Here is a 6,369-nt window from a genome sequence, read left to right on the forward strand (position 1 = left end):
GAGACCGATTTTGGTAATAAGCTAACCAGAGAGTTGGTCAGGTAAACTCGGTGGGACCGATTCGCTCATCTCGGTTGGACCGAAACATTACAAAAAGGAAATAGAGAGTTTACATTGCAATCTCAGTGGGACCGATCGCTCATCTCGGTTGGCCATACTCTACGGGCTGGGAGGCCATGAACACAGAAGGGGGCACAGCTCCATGGCCATTGGGCTATATTCATCCTTGCCGGGGGGTGGATGGGTGGTGGAGAGCATGTGCGCAACCAAGTCCCGTGCGGCGCATGATATGTTCATTTTACATCATGTTTTTGTACTGTTATTTATATTGTCTTGAAGTTATATTTCATATTATGATGTAATTCTAATGCATTTTCTCTCTTAAAATGCAAGATACATCAAAAGGGAGATTACTGGCAACTAAAATTCTGACCTGAAAAGGCTACTGTGGAGATAGTAATTAATTCTCCGGAGCTCAAAATGATGTGAAAAAATATGGGGATTTATTTTTAAATATATAGAAAATATTGGAAGAAAGAAGTACTGGAGAAGACCCTAGGTGGGCCCACAAGCGAAGAGGGCGCGGCCTACCCCCCAGTGTGTGCCTAGGTGGCCTGTGGGGCCCACATAGGCTTACTGTTGCCCATCTTCTTCTATATGAAGCCATTTACTCTAGAAAAAAAGAGAAAACTTTCGGGACGAGTCGCCGCTGTCTCGAGGCGGAACTAGAAGCGGTGCATTTTTGCTCTCCAGCATAGCGACTCTGCAAGGAATACTTCCCTTTGTGAGGGGGAATTAAAGCCATCGTGATCAACAACGTTCCTCTCATTGTAGGAGGCTTGATCTCCATCAGCATCTTCATCAGCGCCATCCCATCTCCAAACCCTAATTCATCTCTTGTGCCCAATCTTTATATCAAACCTCAAAATTAGTATGTGGGGGTGCTAGTAGTGTTGATTACATTTTGTAGTTGATGCTAGTTAGTTTACTTGGTGGAAGATTATATGTTTAGATTGTTGAATGCACATATATATTCTCTGATCATGAACATAATTATGATTTGTCAGTAGTATTTTTTGTTCTTGAGGACATGAGAGAAGTCTTGTTATTAGTAATTATGTCAAGTTGATCACCGTTTAGTGTTTTGATGATATGTTATGTTGTTCTTCCACTACTGGTGTCGCGTGAACGCCAACTACATGACAGTTCACCATCTTTGGGCCTAGGGAAGGCATTGTGGAATTAACTTTTAGATGATGGGTTGCGGGAGTGAATGAAACCAGAACCCCAGTTTATGAATTGTTCTATAAGTGATTGTTTTGGATCCATATGTTCCATACTATAAATATATGTATCTTATTTACTTCTCTTGCATTTGCATATGCTTGCATTAAGGGTTTAATCATAAGTAAGTTGTTTTTTCAAGTAAGAACATCACCTTAGCTGCAGTCCACCCACATAACAACTTATCAAGGCAATGGACGCAAGTCGATGAATCGCCGTGAAAGTAACTAGATAAAATTCATGTGTGTCCTCAAGAGTGTTTTTATCACTATAAGAAAGTATCACCGGCTTGTCCTTAGCGACATTAAGGATTGGGTCACCTTGTTTCACTTTATTACTTCGGTTACTTGTTACCAATTATTTTGCTATCAAACTACGTATCAAAAATATCTTACAATGCTTGCAGAGATTACCTTGCCGAAAACCACTTATCAATTCTGAAGGAAATATGCCCTAGAGGCAATAATAAAGTTATTATTTATTTCCTTATTTCATGATAAATTTTTATTATTCATGCTAGAATTGTATTAACCAGAAACATGATACCTGTGTGAATACATAGTCAAACTGAGTGTCACTAGTATGCCTCTACTTGACTAGCTCGTTAATCAAAGATGGTTATGTTTCCTAGCCATGGACAAAGAGTTGTCATTTGATTAATGGGATCACATCATTAGGAGAATGATGTGATTGACTTGACCCATTCCGTTAGCTTAGCACTTGATCGTTTAGTATGCTGCTATTGCTTTCTTCATGACTTATACATGTTCCTATGACTATGAGATTATGTAACTCCAGCTTACCGGAGGAACACTTTGTGTGCTACCAAACATCACAACATAACTGGGTGATTATAAAGGTGCTCTACAGGTGTCTCCAAAGGTACTTGTTGAGTTGACGTATTTCGAGATTAGGATTTGTCACTCCGATTGTCGGAGAGGTATTTCTGGGCCCTCTCGGTAATGCACATCACTATAAGCCTTGCAAGCAATGTAGCTAATGAGTTAGTTACGGGATGATGCATTACATAACGACTAAAGAGACTTGCCGGTAACGAGATTGAACTAGGTATTGAGATACCGATGATCGAATCTCGGTCAAGTAACATACCGATGACAAAGGGAACAAGGTATGATTGTTATGCGGTTCGACCGATAAAGATCTTCGTAGAATATGTAGGAGCCAATATGGGCATCCAGGTTCCGCTATTGGTTATTGACCAGAGAGGTGTCTCGGTCATGTCTACATAGTTCTCGAACCCGTAGGGTCCGCAGCTTAACGTTCGTTGACGATATAGTATTATATGAGTTATGTATGTTGGTGACCGAATGTTGTTCGGAGTCCCGGATGAGATCACGGACATGACGAGGAGCTACGGAATGGTCCGGAGGTAAAGATTCATATATTGGATGATATGGTTAGGCCAAGGGGTCAGGCCCACGGGGCTATAAGTCGGTGCAAAAGAAGTTTTGCGAGGCCAGGGGGCCAAACGCCGGAGACCATGGCGTCTGGCCTTGGGCGAGACGCCGAGGCCTATGGCGTCTGGGCCAGATGCCAAGGATTGTGGCATTTGGTCCTGGAGTCCGAGTGGGACTCTTGCCTTTCGGGCAAAACCGACTTTGAGGAGGCTTTTGCTCCAAGTTTCGACCCCAGGGCTCAACCTATAAATAGAGGGGAGGGGCTAGCACCAAAGACACCTCAAGAAACACCAAGCCGTGTGCCGGCAACCCCGTCCCCTCTAGTTTATCCTCCGTCATAGTTTCCGTAGTGCTTAGGCGAAGCCCCGCGGAGATTGTTCTTCACGAACACCGTCACCACGCCGTCGTGCTGCCGGAACTCATCTACTACTTCGCCCGTCTTGCTGGATCGAGAAGGCGAGCCGGTCATTGAGATGAATGTGTGCAGAACTCGGAGGTGCCGTGCGTTCGGTACTTGGATCGGTCGGATCGTGAAGACGTACGACTACATCAACCGCGTTGATAAACGCTTCCGGTTAGCGATCTTCAAGGGTATGAAGATACATTCCCCCTCTCCTTGCTATGCATCACCATGATCTTGCATGTGCGTAGGAATTTTTTTGAAATTACTACTTTTCCCAACAGTGGCATCCGAGCCAGGTTTTATACGTAGATGTTATATGCACGAGTAGAAACACAAGTGAGTTGTGGGCGTTACAAGTCATACTGCTTACCAGCATGTCATACTTTGGTTCGGTGGTATTGTTGGATGAAGAGGCCCGGACCGACATTACGCGTATGCTTACGCGAGACTGGTTCTACCAACGTCCTTTGCACATAGGTGGCTGGCGGGTGTCAGTTTCTCCAACTTTAGTTGAACCGAGTGTGGCTACGCCCGGTCCTTGAGAAGGTTAAAACAACACCAACTTGACAAACTATCGTTGTGGTTTTGATGCGTAGGTAAGAACGGTTCTTGCTCAGCCCGTAGCAGCCACGTAAAACTTGCAACAACAAAGTAAAGGATGTCTAACTTGTTTTTGCAGGGCATGTTGTGATGTGATATGGTCAAGACGTGATGAGATATAAGTTGTTGTATGAGATGATCATGTTTTATTGAAGTTATCGGCAACTGGCTGAAGCCTTATGGTTGTCTCTTTATTGCATAAGATGCAAGCGCCAAATAATTGCTTTACATTATTGCTATGCGATAGCAATAGTTGCAAGAGCAATAGTTGGCGAGACGACCATGTGACGACACATTGATACAGATCAAGATGATGGAGATCATGGTGTCGTGTCGATGATGACAGAGATCATGACAGTACTTTGGAGATGGAGATCAAAGGCGCAAGATGATCATGGCCATATCATGTGACATATTTTGATTGCATATGATGTTTATCTTTTATACATCTTATTTTGCTTAGTTCGACCGTAGCTTTATAAGATGATCTCTCACTAAATTTCAAGGTATAAGTGTTCTCCCTGAGTATGCACCATTGCAAAAGTTCTTCGTGCTGAGACACCACGTGATGATCGGGTGTGATAGGCTCTACGTTCAAATACAATGGGTGCAAACCAGTTACACACGCGGAATACTCGGGTTAAACTTGATGAGCCTAGCATATACAGATATGGCCTCGGAACACTGAGACCGAAAGGTCGAGCGTGAATCATATAGTAGATATGATCAACATAGTGATGTTCACCATTGAAAACTACTCCATCTCACGTGATGATCGGACATGGTTTAGTTGATTTGGATCACGTGATCACTTAGATGATTAGAGGGATGTCTATCTAAGTGGGAGTTCTTAAGTAATATGATTAATTGAACTTTAATTTATCATGAACTTAGTCCTAATAGTATTTTGCAAATAATGTTGTAGATCAATAGCTCGCGTTGTTGCTTCCCTATGTTTATTTTTGATATGTTCCTAGAGAAAAACTATGTTAAAAAATGTTAGTAGCAATGATGCGGATTAGATCCGTGATCTGAGGTTTATCCTAATTGCTGCACAGAAGAATTATGTCCTTGATGCACCGCTAGGTGACAGACCTATTGCAGGAGCAGATGCAGACGTTATGAACGTTTGGCTAGCTCAGTATGATGACTACTTGATAGTTTAGTGCACCATGCTTAACGGCTTAGAATCGGGACTTCAAAGACGTTTTGAATGTCATGGACCATATGAGATGTTCCAGGAGTTGAAGTTAATATTTTAAGAAAATACACAAGTTGAGAGATATGAAGTCTCCAACAAGTTCTATAGCTAAAACATGGAGGAGAATCGCTCAACTAGTGAGCATGTGCTCAGATTGTCTGGGTACTACAATCACTTGAATCAAGTGGGAGTTAATCTTCCAGATAAGATAGTGATGACAAAGTTCTCTAGTCACCATCACCAAGTTACTAGAACTTCGTGATGAACTATAGTATGCAAGGGATGACGAAAACGATTCCCGAGCTCTTCGTGATGTTGAAATCGACGAAGGTAGAAATCAAGAAAGAGCATCAAATGTTGATGGTTGACAAGATCACTAGTTTCAAGAAAAGGGCAAAGGGAAGAAGGGGAACTTCAAGAAGAATAGCAAGCAAGTTGCTGCTCCAATGAAGAAGCCCAAAGCTAGACCGAAGTCTGGAACTGAGTGCTTCTACTTCAAAGGGAATGGTCACTGGAAGCGGAAATACCCCAAACATTTGGCGGGTAAGAAGGATGGCAAAGTAAACAAAGGTATATTTGATATACAGATTATTGATGTGTACTTTACTAGTGTTCATAGTAATCCCTCGGTATTTGATACTAGTTCAGTTGCTAAGAGTAGTAACTCGAAACGGGAGTTTCAGAATGAACATAGACTAGTTAAGGGTGAAGTGATGATGTGTGTTGGAAGTAGTTCCAAGATTGATATGACCATGATCGCACACTCCCTATATTTTCGGGATTAGTGTTGAACCTAAATAAGTGTTATTTGGTGTTTGCGTTGAGCATGAATATGATTTGATCATGTTTATTGCAATACGGTTATTCATTTAGAGTCAGAGAATAATTGTTGTTCTGTTTACATGAATAAAACCTTCGATGGTCATACACCCAATGAAAATAGTTTGTTGGATCTCGATCGTAATGATACACATATACATAATATTATGCCAAAAGACGCAAAGTTGATAATAATAGTACAACTTATTTGTGGCACTACCGTTTGGGTCATATCAATGTAAAGCGTATGAAGAAACTCCATAAAGATGGACTTTTGGAATCACTTGGTTATGAATCATTTGATACTTGCGAATCGTGCCTTTTGGGTAAGATGACTAAAACTCCGTTCTTTGAAACAATGGAACGAGCAACAAACTTGTTGGAAATAATACATACTGATGTATGCAGACCAATGAGTATTAAGGTTCATGGAGGGTATCGTTATTTTCTGACCTTCACAGATGATTTCAGCGGATATGGGTATATCTACTTGATGAAACATAAGTCTGAAATAGTTGAAAGGTTCAAAGAATTTCAGAGTGAAGTGTAAAATCATCGTAACAAGAAAATAAAGTTTCTTCGATCTGATCGTGGAGATGAATATTTGAGTTACGAGTTTGGCCTTCCGTTAAAACAATGTGGAA

The sequence above is a fragment of the Triticum dicoccoides genome, chromosome 1B, assembly GCF_002162155.2.
Source record: "Triticum dicoccoides isolate Atlit2015 ecotype Zavitan chromosome 1B, WEW_v2.0, whole genome shotgun sequence".
Lineage (NCBI taxonomy): Eukaryota > Viridiplantae > Streptophyta > Magnoliopsida > Poales > Poaceae > Triticum > Triticum dicoccoides.